The sequence below is a fragment of the Onychomys torridus genome, chromosome 6 (genome assembly GCF_903995425.1).
Source record: "Onychomys torridus chromosome 6, mOncTor1.1, whole genome shotgun sequence".
Classification (NCBI taxonomy): domain Eukaryota; kingdom Metazoa; phylum Chordata; class Mammalia; order Rodentia; family Cricetidae; genus Onychomys; species Onychomys torridus.
In genome coordinates this window covers 89,322,719-89,338,918 of record NC_050448.1, presented here as the reverse complement: position 1 = coordinate 89,338,918, position 16,200 = coordinate 89,322,719, and the positions used below count along the sequence as shown (strand labels likewise).

The following is a 16,200-nucleotide window of genomic DNA, read 5'->3' as shown; positions in this document are numbered from 1 at the left end:
ACTTGCCAAAATTGAGATTATATTCTCTTGATATATACAACTGAATTAGTTTAGATTTAAGTATTATAATATTATAAGTAGCAGTCATTAATATGTATTTTGTTGGGCTGACATGATTCACTAATTTTCTACATATAAATATTTGGGCTTTTTAAAGTTAATGAATTATTATTATTTTTAATGGGCTTTTGTGTTTTAGGTTCCTTCTGAATTCTCTGTCTTTCAAGTGCTGTGGAATTATGAGAGAAGCAATTGGCCATCTGGACTGTGGAACTGTGCGTAACAACTTTGAAAGCATTCAAAAGTCTAATATCTTCACATTAGTGTTTGGAGATATTTTATAATAGTTTATTGCATCTTTAATAAATTATTTTCTCAGCAGTGTCGATAATTTTTTATTACTTGTTTATATATCTAAGGAATTGTTACTTAGCAATGAATATGAACTATTAATTTTTTAGTACTAATTATACATTTTCCTTTATGATTCTTAATACTTTTATTTTCCATTCTTACCTATATATAGTACACTTTTATACATTTTTTACAAGTATTATTTAGGCAATTGTTTTAAGGAGAGTTTCAATTTTTATTGAGACTATCGCCCCCTCTTCTGATAATGGTAGATGTGTTTGTTATAAAGTGTTAATATTTGTGACCATTTCTAACCTCTAATTTGAATTTTACATCTTTAAACTTAGTATCAGTAGAATCATTGCTCAAAGGTAAACATGTTTCTTAATAGTAAATTATTTTGTTCCCTTGTTAAATTTATTTTTGGTAGAAGAATTAGATTTTTACAAAAGTTCTTATTTGTCACCAGTGAATATACCTTTATATAGAATATATCTTTACCTTAGAGCAGCTCCCCAAAGGCTGGTGCCGTCACCAATTTGCTGTTGAGAGTTATAGCTCCTTCCCTTGTATTTATGGCATTGCAGAATGGGCAGAATCAAAGAATTCAATAGCAATTAGAAATAGAGGTGAACCCTAGGACGTGGATAATGTTTAGTTGGTCAAGTAGGTAAAGAACCTTTAACAGAGAACAAGAAGGAAAATCTTGAGATCTAATGCAGACAGTAGAAGTTCCTTGCTGAGTCACTAAAGAAGATTAAGTTTTACTTGTAAACATGACCTGGATCAGAGTGAACTGGTTAGCTGGATAAAAACAGAGATAGTATTCAGTAAAATAGACGAGAAGATTTTAATAAAAATTGAAAACAATTCTCTCTCAGGTAAATAAGTATACACTTTATTATATCATCCTCTCAGAAGATAACTCTTAAAGGCTGTCTTTTAAGTGGACAAGGGAAATAGGTTTTTAATGGGACATTTGTTAAGTTTTTGTTTTGCTTTTAAGATTGGCAGGGAAATTGGTTTGGTAATGGGGCTGATAAAAGGAGAAACATTGTAGAAAGGAAAGGACTGTTTCTGAATTATAGATCTTGCATATAGGCAGAAAGGATAGTTTTAAAGAGGAACACAAGTAGCTCATTAATACTAATGCTGTGAAAGACCAATTTTCAGCCTACATATTTTTAGTTTGATAGACCATATTACACTTTTATTGGCATTAATTATGTTAAATTTTTGATGTTTCCATGGCAAATTTATGAGGATATCGTTCTTAAAGAAGGAGAGATTTATCTTAAAGTTTCAGAGTTTAGTCTGTAGTTTCTGACTCCCATTATTTCTGGAGCTATGGTGAGATGATACAACATGGCTGAGGGCCATTTAGAACAAAATTGCTACATCGCAGCAGACAGGAACCTTAAAGAGACAAACTTGAAAGGGACATGGCAAGATACAGCTCTTAAGAAAAACCCACAATGACCAATATTTTCCACATAAGTTCCTTCTAAAAATTTACAGTACCTCTCAAAATAGTGCATTGAGTGTTTAAGTTCTGCCTAAGTGCTTAGGTGAGATTTCCCTAAATGAATATAACAAAACCTGACAAGAACCAGGATCTTGAAGATAGGAAGGATTATCCAAGGAATAAAATGAAAAAGAGATTGAGACAGGCTGGGTGGTGACACAGGCCTTTAATCCCAGCACTCCTGAGACAGAGGCAGGTGGATCTCTGTGTTTGAGAACACTGATCTACAAATTGAGTTCCAGGACAGCCAGAGGTACACAGATATACCCTGTTTCAAAATGCAAAAGCAAAACATACATACGAGAGAGAGAGAGAGATTGAGAGAGATTGTAGAAAATCATATATAGATTAATGGTACAGCCAAAGATGGCTTAGGGTTCTCTCCTAAAAGTTGGACTTGGAAATAAAGAAGATACAATTAGGAATATAATAAATAAAATTTAGAGTTTTTAAAATAAGCTTTACAATTTTGTGTTTACATACTACAATGGTAATAGGAAGTTTCAGTCTTAAATAATACAAACAATTGTGTTTGGTTTTGTGATTTTTTTTTTTCTGTTTATTTCAAATAAGGTCTTATAGTGGGGCTTGCCTTGAGGTTATAGCCCTTTATCTCAGCCTCCAATGTGGAGATCTGAAGCACATGCCAACTCTCCTGGAAGTAGTAGCATCAGGAGTAAATGCTTTGAATTTAAATACTACATTATAGCCTAAATTTTAATATGAGGGAAATTATTTATTCTGTCTCATTTCTATAGGGATAATAGTATCTATAATGTTAGTATATAATGTAAACATAAAACAATTAAGATTAAGTAAGAGATTTTTGTGTAGCTGGAGTTTTCTCCAGTCATGCCTGGCCCACCAACAGGACAAATCTCTTACCCGCCAGTCCTACAGCAGCTTGGACCCAACCAAGTAAACACATAGCGACTTACATTGCTTACAAACTGTATTGCCGCAGCAGGCTTCTTGTTATCTTGTTCTTATAACTTAAATTAACCCATATTTATTAGTCTATACGTTGCCTTGTGGCTCATGGCTTACCAGTATCTTACATCTCGCTTTTCATGCCTGCAGCTGGCAGCATCTCTCAGCCTCAGCCTTCCACTTCCCAGAATTCTCATCTCTCCTTGTCCCACCTATTACTTCTTGCCTGGCTACTGGCCAATCAGAGTTTTATTTATTGACCAATCAGAGCAACACATTTGACATACAGAACATTCCACAGCATTTTAGTTATGTTATCTACTTATTAATCTGTTCTCCATAGCTGTAAGGAAATATCTGAGATTGAATAAAGTTTCTTTGTCGCATATCTCTGAGGGGCCTGGATTGGCTTTGACTTCTACTGGATCATGGAGGTTCCATAGTAAAATGGCATCACCATCATTGGAATGCATGGTTAGAGGGACAAATTGCAGTGAGGCAGAAGAGCAGAGAATGGATTTTGAAGGAGTGCTCTTGCCCTTCAGCAATTATCTTGGGGGAACTAACTGGTGTTCCATGAGAAATATTCAGCCCTTCCTGAGGATATATTCCTAGAGACCCAACCACCTAGCACCATGCTCCATCTCATAAAAGATTCTATCACTTTAACATAATCACACCAAAGAATAAGCCACTAATATTAACCTCTTACAGGAAGAACTAAAACATGTCAAAACTAGTATCAAACTAACTCGGTTGTAAACTGGGTAAAGATCACAAAGTGTTCAAAAATTTCTTACTCATCCTTCCAATTTAGTTATCTCTGAGATGCCCTCTATATTTTTTACCCTCCTTTCCTCATCTAGAGCTTTGGGTTATTTGACAAGTTTAATAAAGCAAGTATGCATGTCTTAGGGTCCTAATACTGTGAAGAGAAACTATAACCGTGGCAACACTAAGGAAAACATTTAATTGGGGCTAGCTTATCAGTTCAGAGGTTTAATCCTCTGAAGCTTGGTGGGAAGCATGGTTTTATGCAGACAGACATAGTGCTTGCTGGAGAAGGAGTTGAGAATCCTACGTATGGACTGGCAGTCAGTAGAAAAAGTGAGCCACTGGGCTTGGCTTGAGCATTTGGAACCTCAAAGCCTACCCCTAGTGACACACTTCCAACAAGGCTATACCTACTGCAATAAGGCTACATGTACTAATCTATTCAAATAATGCCATTCCCTGAGCCTGTGGAATCCATTTTCATTGAAATCACCACACAGTGTAAGAGAAATAAAATTTGAATCTTAGGCTCACCTTATCTCTGGAAAATGCAGCCCAAGTTTCTTAGCTATAAAAATGCCTAGACTACTACAGGAACCTTTTTTCTCCTGGATAGAACTAAATCAAGAGTTGCCTTCCATTATGCTATGCGTCATCCTGGTGACAGTTCATTGTCATTACCTGTGAACCAAGACTAGAGTTGTCACAGAAGAGAAGTAGTGAAAATGTGATTTGAATTTGTAGAAAATGAATGTAGATGAATTTCTAAATAGTCTTATTAAATAAGAAACACAGAGGTAATAGCCGAAGAGATCAGAGTGAATAGCCACGGCTAGCCTTAGCGTACCACCATGCAATAGCTTCCACAGAGCAAGCTTCTTCTGTCTAAACTGAGTTTTTATTGCCTTCCTGTTCTGCCTTCTCATTGGCTCTAAGCCCAGCCACCTGACTTCCTCATCATTGCCTGTCTGTACAGACCTCCAGGTCTCTGTGGTTGGTACTGGGATTAAAGGTTTATGTCACCTTGTTTGGCTGTATCCTTGACCACACAGAGACTCTACTTGCCATGTGATTGGATTAAGGGCATGGGCTACTACTGCCTGACTTCTGTTTATGGCTCACTTTGACCTCTGATCTCCAGGCCACTTAATTAACATACAAATAAAATGTCACATTTCAGCACAGATAAAATGTCATCACAAATGAATACTGTTACTTTAACCAAGTCCCTTACTATTTAGTGGAAGAATTTTGCATTATAACTAGTTAAATGGAGGTCAAATAAAGACACTACAGAGGGGAAGTTTTCAATACATGAGGATGGGAATTTGTTCTGCACAGGGAAAGTATAGCACTAAAAAGTCAGCAGAAAACTACATAGGAGGTGTCTGAAAGCATATGTCTTACCTTGGTGTTCATTGTATAAAGCTCAAGTGCATATCCTTTCCCATTTATGCCACACATGGCCTGGTGGCCAAGCTGCTGTGTGATCATCTGGTCAGGATTAAAGGTTAAGGGAATAGTCACTCCCACAAGAATGTAAATGTACTGTCTAGTGGAATTGCATAATCCTAATTAAGTTATTTTCACACAAATTAGCCTAGAAAATGCTGTTTCTTGGAAAGTTTTGTAAAGGAAACACTTAAGAATTAAGATCAAAAGGTATTAATGCATCTTAAAAAAGAAAGGGATGGTTTTTACCAAGATATTTGAAAATCTAAAGGCTAGAAGAAACTGAGCACTTGCATGTGATATTCTACAACTTAGAAAAAGATTGCTATGCAAGATGCTACCTTATTGTGGGGGACCATCACTCACCCACACATTTCCCCAGAGTAATCTTGAGTAGGAGCACCAGGAAATATTAGAACAGAGGGGAAAGAAACAAAAATACAGGCTAGGGCCTGGATCTGAATCCATTGCGCCCCAACTGTCTCTGCCCTAGGGTATTTAAAGGAATGCCAAGGGGTGGAGCAAAGGACCTCCACCCAACACAGCCAAATGCAGACCATTTCAGACACCTGCACTCAGGCCCTTGGTCCAATCATCCTCTCTCTGCAGACCTGCTAGATAAAGCCACTAGGAAACCCAAATTGGCTCCATCACCATACATTGCTCACATTAATAGTATCAAGTAATACAGCATTATATACAACATGTGGAAATGATTCTATCTACGTTGTATGATACAATCTTAATTTTTAAATTACATTTAGATTGTGAGAGAGTGGTATTTATCTATGTGGGTATGTAGGTGCAGATACTTTGCTACCATATTGATACCAGAGCTTAAATTCAGCTTTTTGGGCTTGGAAAAAAGCACTCTTACTGAACCATTTCTCTGGTTTCCTAGTAGAAAGTTTGAGGTTCAGTGAGCAATTCTGTGAATAGTTTATTTTTTCCTTAAACAGGTTACTAAAATTGGTAACAGCATGTACCTTGTTACCTCAGTACTAAGGAAATAGAGGCAAGAGGATCTTGAAGCCCTGGCCAACCTTAGCTAAATTTTACTAATTAACTCATGAAATTTCTGTAACACAATATACTGTATGTCTGTTACTGTACTGTGCATGCTCCGTCCATGCACAGATTTTTCTCTGCACTCTAGAACAGAACACATTTAAGAAAAACTAAACAAGTTTATAATCTAAAAAAGATCATGCAATTATATTCTATTATAACTGAAAGCTTGACTTCAACAATGTAAAATTTGAAAATTCTTCAAGTTTTTGAATATTAACACTACTCAACATGGGTCAAAGCAAGATTCTCTGAGGAAATCAAGTGTTTTAATAGATTGGAAATGAGAAACTTAATTATGAGATATAATTAAAGGAGTGTATAAAGGCTACTGATTTTAGAAGTGAAGGCTAATTTAATAGCTTTGTACTTTCAGGAGCTTTTAGATGGAGTAAATAGGTAGAAAAAAATAATAGAATTAAAAAATAAATCCACAAGCCTGGTTCAGAGAAAAGATTAATGCAATTAATCTTCTGTCCTACCCACATTGCTGAGACAAAAGACCAGTAACCAACATAGTATCATTAAATCTCTCAAATATTCACCAAATTATGAAAAGATAACATTTTGAACATCTTAAATTTAGTGAAGACATGCATAAATTAACAGGTATATATTATTCAATGATAATTATAAAGGCAACTTCAGAGTGGGAGGGGCCATTGGAGGGTAGCTGGAATGGATGAGAGTGGGGGGGCAGGTGATGTAATTGTTTTGTGGCCATCAGTTCTGCCATGTGTTTATCTTGGGAGATGAAGGACTTGTTCAGCTTTTAAAAATGAGTATTGCTAATAATAACAACATAAAATGGTGGAAACAGAAAAGATTGACATTCATGTCTAATAACAATTTAGTAAACCAAGAAGAGATGTTTGCCAGCTTCAACTTTTCTTAATGCTGAAGAACTTAGTGATTGTCTTCATCTGAAATTAAGAACAAGGCAAGGCTTCACAAATATCACCGTTCCTATTCAAGTCTTACTGACATATCAATAATAATAATAATAATAATAATAATAATAATAATAATAATAATGGCATGAATATTAGGCATGAGGAAATGAAGCTGTTCACATTGCGTGTTGCCATGATAATTGACAGAAAACTTAAGAAATAGCAAAATGGATCTCACAGACTGTTAAGCAAAGTTGCTAGATTTGAAAAGCAGTGTTTATTAACAAAAAGCTATTAAAATTGAGTTTTATTTTAAAGTATTTCAATAAATAATCAGGAGTAAGTCACCAAAATTTGCTTGACCTAAATACTGCAAACCTAACATGGTTTATTGATATACTATGTACATTAGTCAGAAGACTTTTTTTTTTTTTAAGATATCTGCTTTTCCTCTGATTCATTATCATTCAAGTATCACAGACAATTGGTTTTTATGCTGACAAAATAACTCAGAAATCTGTGTAAAAACAGCAGAAATACAGAATTCATATTTGACAACTTCTACATGAACCCACGACTTCAAAACTCATCAACATGAGGGTTTTTTTTTTTTTTTCAGAATATAAGACAAAAATAATTTAACAAAATTCTAGGAATTCATTCCACATAAATTCAGTGAGCTGAGACTTTGACACAATGAATTGCCAATTCAGTAGGCATAAAGTAGTGTCCTGGTGTTTTTTTTAAATATATCTATGCACAAAATAGAATATTTGAACACCATTTAAAAACTGTATATTGTTCACACAGAAACATTCAAGATGTGCCTATTGTAGAGTGGAAAACTAAATATTAACATAAGATAAAATCACTTTTCTAAAGAGACAATTGATAGAGAAACATTTTTGTAAAGCATATCTTGATGGCAATTGTATCTAAAACACATAAACGAATCAAAATAGGAAAGAGCAGAAAATGGGCAACATAGAAAGAACAAATTTGAATAGACACTTAATTCAAGGACTAATGGGTGCAAGATAGCACCCAAATGTTAACCTTACATGCAATTGAGAAATAACTATAAAGACAACAAGCTTAAAACTTATTGTAACAGCATTTTCAAAAAACAATGTGAAGGCAGACTCTAGGATACACAGGGCACAGCTAGTCAGAATTCAAATGTAGGTGAACAAGTTGAGTACAAAATGATGTGAGAGTTTAGGATACTGTAACTTTATTTTGTATTGTGGTTCTATTTAAAAAGGTACTTTCTCAAAACTATAGATCTATACATCAGACAACAGATTTTACTGTATGTGAAATTCACATAATAAAGTATTTGTCTTGTTTATGCCCTTTGTGATTTGTGTATATCCTTGTGATAAGTAGTATAGAATTTCTCATGAGCTTTGATCCACCTTGAGTATCTGTTATTAGTTACCAAGCTATTAAGCAGACATTAAACATGTAATTTTCTCCCTTAATTTCCTTTAAGAATTCCTTTCAAGGATTTTTCTAAATCTGTGATCTATTTTATGTATGAAGTGTCTTCAGTTTAGGTGGAGAGCCAGGCTCATCACTGATTTTTATTTCTGTAAGCCCATTTGAGGATATTCGTTGTTACTATTGCTATTGATTGGAACATTTTGCCTGTATCTGCAGCTGTTAATGCAATTTTTGGTCTAAATTCTTGCCTTTCATACATCTCTGAACGTTGATTTCCATGTTAACAGTATAACACCAACTTAACAGTACTGTTTAGCAGAAATGTCCACATAACATTTAAAACTTGTTAGTACTGCTACATATTACATGACATATATATTATGTCTGTGAGTCTGTGTGTGACAAACTTTGCAAAGTAATTATATATTATAGAAAACATTTCTTTTCTGGGAACATTGAAAGCAGTGTTCCACTTTAAATTCAGGAAAAGCAAGCAGTTATGTTGCTATAGGAGTTTACCAAAAAGAATCACACTATTATTTCTCTAATATTTCCCAACTGCTAAGCTTCACAGAAGATTTTATACTGACTCCAAATCTATAAGGAATGACAGAAAAATCCATCTGGCTTCCTTCTACAAGAACCACAGTTTTAAAGATAGGCACCTTAGAGTAAGAGAATGGATAAAAGTACTGTAATCAAATGGGACTGGGAAGCAAGTGGGTGTTGTTATCCTAATATCTGGGAAAAAAAAAAAAAAACCCATCAAACTAAAACTTACCAGAAAAGAGAGGGACACTTCATTCTAATTAAGGGAACTGTTAATCGAGAAGATACTACTGTCCTAAACATATTTGCATCAAGCTCTGGGGTGCCCAATTTCATTAAAAATATACAACTGGATGGAAAGACAGATTAATATCAACCCATTAATAGCAAGTGATTTCAATTACCTACTTTGTCCAATAGATAGGTCATGTGGATAAATAAACATATCAGTTAATTAATAAAAGTCAAGTGGACTTAACAGATAACCTACAAAATATTCTACCCAAACAGAATACATTCTACCCAGCAACACATAGAAGCTTTTCTAAAATAGTCTACATCCTGGGACATAAATTGCTACAAATTCAAAGAGCTTGAAGTGATTCCTTGTAACTCATCTGGCCACTGTGCAATTAAACAAATTGACACCAAACAAGTCTGTAGTAAATACACTAATGTCAATTAAAGAAATCATTATGGAATGATGAGTGTAAAACAAGAAATCCAGAAAGCAAAGGTTTCCTGGAACTAAATGAATGGAAACATATAACAGAACCTCAGGGACACATTGAAAGCAGTCTTATGAGGGAAACTTACAGCTTTATGTATTTACAATAAGAAATTAGAAAATTTGTAAATACATGATATGGTAGAACTAAAAAATTTGAAAAAACAATTACAAACCACATCCAAACCCAGTTGATGACAAGAAATATGAAAAGTCAGAGCAGAAGTCAGAGAAATTGAAAAAAAGAAAACAATACAAAGATTCAATGAACCTAAGATCTGGTTCTTTGAGAAGATAAACAAAACTGACAGACCCTTGGTGCAACTAACCAAAAGAAAGAGGACACTAACAATAAAAATGAATAAAGAATTATTACAACAGATACCAAAGAAATTCAGAATATTATAAGGCAGTGTTTGAAAAACCTGTTCTCCATTAAGCTGAAGGTGGTGAAATGGGTGTATTTCTAGATTCAGTAAAATCACCAAAATTAACCTGAGATGAAGTCAACAGCCTAAACATACCTTTAATAAATGAGATTGAAACAGTAATAGAAAGCCTTTCAGCTAAAAATATCCAGGGCTAGATTGATTTACAACAGAATTCTACCATATTTTCAAGGAATATCTACAACCATCCTTTGTAGACTATACAAAGAAACCAGAAAAAGAACTCCCAAACTCCTCCTAAAATGCCAGTATCACCTTGATACTAGGCCAATATCCCTGAGGACCATAGTCTCAAAAATGCTCAATAAAATACATGCAAAAGAATACAGACATGCCTGCAAAAGTTTATACACTATGACCAAGTTGGTTTTATCCTTATAGGGATGATTGATCATACTCAAGTCAATAATATAGTAAACCATGTAAATGAAATTAAAGACAAAAATTGGATGATCATAAGCACACACACAAAGCTTTTGATAAAATTCAGTGGGCTTTCATGATAAAAAATCCTAGAGAATGTAAAACTGAATGGAAAATACCTCAACATAATAAAAACATCATCTTAAATGAAGAAAAGCTTGAAGCAAACCCATAGATGTCAGAAACCAAATAGGAATTTTCACTATCCCTACTCCTTTTCAATGTTGTGCATGTAAGTACTAGTTGAGATAATAAGACATGAGAAGAAAATTAAAGGAAATGAGAATCAAACTTGCTCTTTGTAGAAGGTATGATACTATACAATAAAGATACTTCAAGTTCTATGTAAAAACTCCCAGAAAGGGTAAATTCAGCAATGAGACAGGATACAGAATTAATTTGAACAAATCATGAGCTTTTCTATACACCACCAACTAACAACATAGAGAAGATCATGAACACACTCCCATTCACAGAAACCTCAAAGACAATAAAATAAGAATAAACATAGCCAAGGAAATGAACCTCTACAATAAAACTTTTAAATCTATGAAGGAGAAGATAGACACTAGAAAATGGAAAGACACACAATACTCAAGGGGTAGTAGACTGAATATTTTGAAAATGATTATAAGAGTTAATTACAGACCCAGTAAACCTCAATCAAAAACTTCCTTCACTGATATAGAAAAAGGGTATCTTAATATTCATATGAGAACACAAAAGAGATGAGATAGCTGGAACAATACTGAACAAAAATGAAAATTCTGTAGGGATTACCATTCCAGATTTGAAGATATTTTACAGAGCTATCATTATAAAAACAGTATGATACTGGCACAAAAACAGACATTTAGGCCAGCGGGGGAAAAAAATCAAAGACTCAAACATGAGTACACATAACTTCAGACATTTAATATAAGTTGGAGCAGAGAAAGTGTCTTAAGTGATGGTGAGAAAACTGGATATCTACATGAAGAAAAATGAAATTAGACCCATATCTGTCACCTTGCCCAGAAAGTGACTCCAAGTGGATCAGCACCTAAAACAAACAGGGAATACTAAAACTGCTAGAAGAACGCATAGGCAATTCCCCTCATGATATAGATGTAGGAAAGGATTTTCTAAATAGGACTCCATTTGGCAAAGAATTAAGGCCAATGACTAATGGAACTTCATAAAACTAAAAATATGCACATACAGCTAAAACAAAACAAATCAACTGGGTGAAGAGAAAGCCCACATGATGGGAGAGAATCTTTGCAATTATATGTCAGACAAAAGATTACTAACCAGACTATAAAACTCATAAAACAACAAAAGTCAAATGAGCAATTAAAAATGGGCTTGGGATCCAAAATGAGAGTTCTCAAAAGAGAAACCAAGTCTAAGAAGTATCTCAAAAGATGTTCATCAACCTTAACAATTAGGAATATGCAAAGCAAAACAATTCTAAGATTTCATTTTACCCCAGTGACCATGGCAAAGGCCAATCAAACAGCCAACAATAAATGCTAGAGATGGTTGAGAGAAAAGTTATCCCACACTGATTGCTGGTTGGATTGAAAACTGGTGCAGTCACTATGGAAACCAGTGTGACGGATTCTCAGAAAGCTAAAGACAAATATACTATATGACTGAGCTATACTACTTGGCACGTGCCCAAAGGACTCAATATCAGACACCACAGACACCTGCTTAGCCATAGTCATTGCTGCTCTACTCAAAATTTGCTAGCAAGTGGAAATAACCTGAATGCCCTTCAACCAAGGAGTGGATAATGAAAGTACACATATACACTATGGAATACTATTCACTTAGAAGAAAAATGAAACCATGTAATTTGCAGGTAAATGAATGGGACTAGAAAAGACCATATTGTATGAGGTAACACGGACCTAGAAAGACACATGTCACATGTTCTCTCTTTGGAGTCTCCTAGCTCTAAATCTTTAGATATGAGTACATATAATGGAGTAACTGCAGAAACCAGGAAATGAGACCACTGCCAAGGTAAGTGGTTGTAGGATCAATAGAGAAGAATAGCAGGGTACAAACGATCTGATTGGTGAAATAGTAAAAAAGGGGGATTCTAAATTAGGGAGTGAGATGAGAGAAAAGTATGGGGAGGGAGATGGTAGAATAACCATAATGATATCTGCAAAAGTCATATGAAATCATACTATTAACTACACTTTAAAGCCCCACAATACATGTAAGTTTGTATAAATACACATGTAGAGTTTAAATAAAAATTTTTCATTTGGACTGACAATGTTCACTACAAGAGCCAAGGACCACTGTGGTGCTTTGAATGAGAATTCCTAGACTCACATGTTTGGATGATTGATTTTTAGTTGGTGGAACTGTTGGAAAAAAATTTGGAGGTATGTCATTGTTGGAGGAAGTGTGTCACTGGAGGTGGGCGTTGAGGTTTCAAAAGCTCATACCATTCCCAAATCTATTTGTCTCCCTCTCTCCAACCTGTGGATCAGGATGTAAGTTCTTAGCTACTGTTCCGGGGCCATGCTGCCTGTCTGCTACTATGCTCCTTGTCATAATGGTCATGGAATCACCATCTGAATTTAGAAGGAAATAGATCAAGCTCTACTCAACCTGATGTCAGGAGGCATCTTATCCCCTTTCCTGATTCTATCAGAAGCAAGTCAGAGGCATTGCCTACATTCAAAGGTGGAGGCCATTATATAAAGTCATGAACACCAGGAGGAGAAGATCACAGGGACCCCTACACCTCCCTTCACAAGGTGTTGTTATGTCACTTTGCATGTCTGGATGCATAAAAATCACCGACAATAAACAATTGCTGTATTCTGTTCATCCTGGCAGAACACGGAGGAAGAGTGTTCATCTCTAGCTAAGTCTTAAGGAAGCTTCATGGAGGAGAATACATTTGAGCTAGTAAAGTATGGGAAATGTAAGATTATAGTCACAGGAGCTCTTCCTGACACCTGGGGTCCACACGACACTGGCTGAGCAATCCCCGCATCTGATCTTTATGAATGCTTTCATGACATCCATGACACTTAGAGACACAGACACATCCAACATGCACCCTTACAAACACAGATTCCCCTGTCTGGTACAGCACCTCAGACTGTACAGTGGGGTCGACAGTGTGGTCTGGTTTGAAGAAGTGAGCTGAAGTTCACTTTCATTGTCAGGACCAGATCTGGCCTTTCTGGTTCAGGCTGCTGGAACTGAGGTGACCCAGTCCAGCCCAACCCAGCCAGTCTTGTCAAAAGATCCTAGGGTCCACAGTCAAGGACACAAAGGGAAGACTTTGTAGAGCCAAGTGAAGGAACTGCTAGAGCTATAGAAAGAAATAGCTAGAATAGTTTCTCTCTCAACAGCGGTACAGGGTACAGTCAAGACAGAAATGTCCCGTGGAGACCAAGGCATGTGAAGGGTGTCACACTTCTACAGTGGTCCCAGCTGGACTTTGTCAGGTGCCTATTCACATATATTAGCTCACACATGTCTGCACATGGAGCCCCTGCTCTGTGCACACACATTCTCAGAGGTGACAAGTTTGCTTCTGGATGCCTGGCCTGGCTTAGCTCATTATTCATGTGCTCTGGCTGCCAATCTATGGGAGGGGAGTGGCCAAAGGGCAGACTGCCTTGGATCCTGCTGCCAAGTTAGCTGCCACTTACAGATGTGGCTGTGTTGGAAACAGTTGCCAAATCCAGGTCCTGGTGCCCTCTGGGGCAGATAGTTCTCCCTGCTGGTGACCTCCCATTCTGGCTCCCTTCCTTTCCTGGGTCACCTTCCCTTCTGTCCTTTCTGCTTTCCTTCTTGGACCTCTTCTCTACCATGTGCACATCCTGCTGTTCCCTTTGACCCCATCTGGGGCCAATTCGACTGCACTCTATGGACATCTGGGTGCTTTCTCAAGCTGTGTCTGTTTCTAATATCTCTTTCCACTCACTCCTGCTTCTCTTCCCTCCCATCCCCTTGAATCTGTAGTAGTTGTCTTTCTGTTAAACATCAGCAGCCAGGTATAGTAGTGCATTTCTGTAATCCTAGCATATGGGAGGTTGAGACAGGAGGATTGCTATGAATGTAGGGTAGAAAGAGCTACGCAAGTACAAGGCCAGATGTGTCTTGAGACAAGTGTCTTTGAGACCTTGTCTCAATACCAACAACAAAAACAAAAATAAAACAACAAACACCACCAGCCCCAGTTCTCACTATATAAACTCTATTTTACTGCCCTAGACTTATTTAGTGGGCTGACAAGAACAGGGATCTGGAACCTACTAACTTTGAATGTGTCCCTGACCCTCCACTTCCACCCATGTCTGCAATTCTAATTTGCAGGCATATAGGCCCAGCCTGGTACTGGGATGCAGTGAAAAATGGTTTCTTTTCATACATACATATGTTTCTTAATACACCCCCACCTCCAGACATGACACACACGAAGGGCATGGACACCTGCATATACAAGGTCTTCACAAACAGCCTTTGGCATGATGAGCAAGTGGGCAGCAAGGTGAGAGTCCCAGGCAATATCAATGCACCTGCATGGAGAGAGCCAGGACAAGCCACTCTCTAACACAGCAGCCAGCAGTTTCCATGTGGGGTTCCTGTTCTCTCCAGGTCTGCCCTGCTGGCTTTGGGTACCCTCATTCTCTTGAATCAGTTCCTGGGATCCTTTCTAGGGGCCTGCTTGACTTCAATAGGCTTCAGGGTTGTAAATCTACAGCTTGAGGAATCAGAAGGAAGCCCCAGCCCAAGGATGGGATGGCTTCTATCTGCTCCTTCATAGGCTCTGACAGCATTTCAGAAGGGCTCCCAGACTGCAAAAATTGAGCTGTAATACACTGGGAAAAGCCTCAGTCCTCCCGGGTCCTCTGAGTCTCTTCCACTTTATTTCTTTTACCATCTCTAGGTGCATCCACCTGCACACATGCATACAAGGACACAGACTGTGGAGCTTTGGTGGTGGGGTTTTGGGCCAGGGCTCTAGCTTAGCTGGGGCAGCTATAGTCTGGCCCATCTGGATCAAGGACTTGGTCTCAGAAGGCCTGTGGCTCACTTCACCCCGCAAGGGACTTCGAGGTGTTACCCTCATCTTAAGCTGAGTCGGGGACTTCTCCAGGCTCAGTGCTGGAGACAGAGGCAGGCAAATGTCTGTGAGTTCGCCCAGCCTAGACAACAGAGTGAGTTCCAGGAAAGGCGCAAAGCTACACAGAGAAACTCTGTCTCAAAAACAAAAAACAAACAAACAAAAAATAAAAACAAAAACAGAAAAAAGATACAGTAGAATGGCATTTTAAAATTCAAAAGACTGGCAATGTCAAATGTTATGAATAACATGTAGAAGCTCCACTGATATTTGATAGCTTAGAGTATTAAATGTTACTCTCACTTTGTGCAAGCATTTGGAAAATGGGCAAGCATTTGTAATGTCTATGCATATACAATATAAACAATCTTTTTTCTAGATATTAACACATATGATATAAAAATTGTTTGTGGAAAGCATTGTTAATATTTTTTCATAACAGCTTTGTTCAAAATGAAAACAACTCAAATGTCTACCAACATGTGATTGGATAAACATATGATGGTATATTATATGTA

The 16,200-nt window shown here is 36.8% G+C and overlaps 2 protein-coding genes across 3 annotated transcripts in view; both read left to right on the top strand.

Annotated features, from left to right (window-relative positions):
- The window catches only part of Rnpc3 (RNA binding region (RNP1, RRM) containing 3), a 54,454-nt gene that overhangs the window by 28,078 nt on the left and 10,176 nt on the right, over positions 1 to 16,200 (top strand). The window contains exon 15 of one of the 2 annotated variants that reach the window (XR_004945172.1): positions 200 to 275. The gene's annotated coding sequence lies outside the window, so the exon portion shown is untranslated. Of the gene's footprint in view, positions 1 to 199; positions 277 to 16,200 lie in introns of those variants that run through there. The other variant, XM_036189626.1, reaches the window with a different exon arrangement.
- The window catches only part of LOC118585281 (alpha-amylase 1), a 50,128-nt gene continuing 34,151 nt past the window's right edge, over positions 224 to 16,200 (top strand). The window contains exon 1 of the mRNA XM_036189629.1: positions 224 to 275. The gene's annotated coding sequence lies outside the window, so the exon portion shown is untranslated. The remainder of the gene's footprint in view (positions 276 to 16,200) is intronic.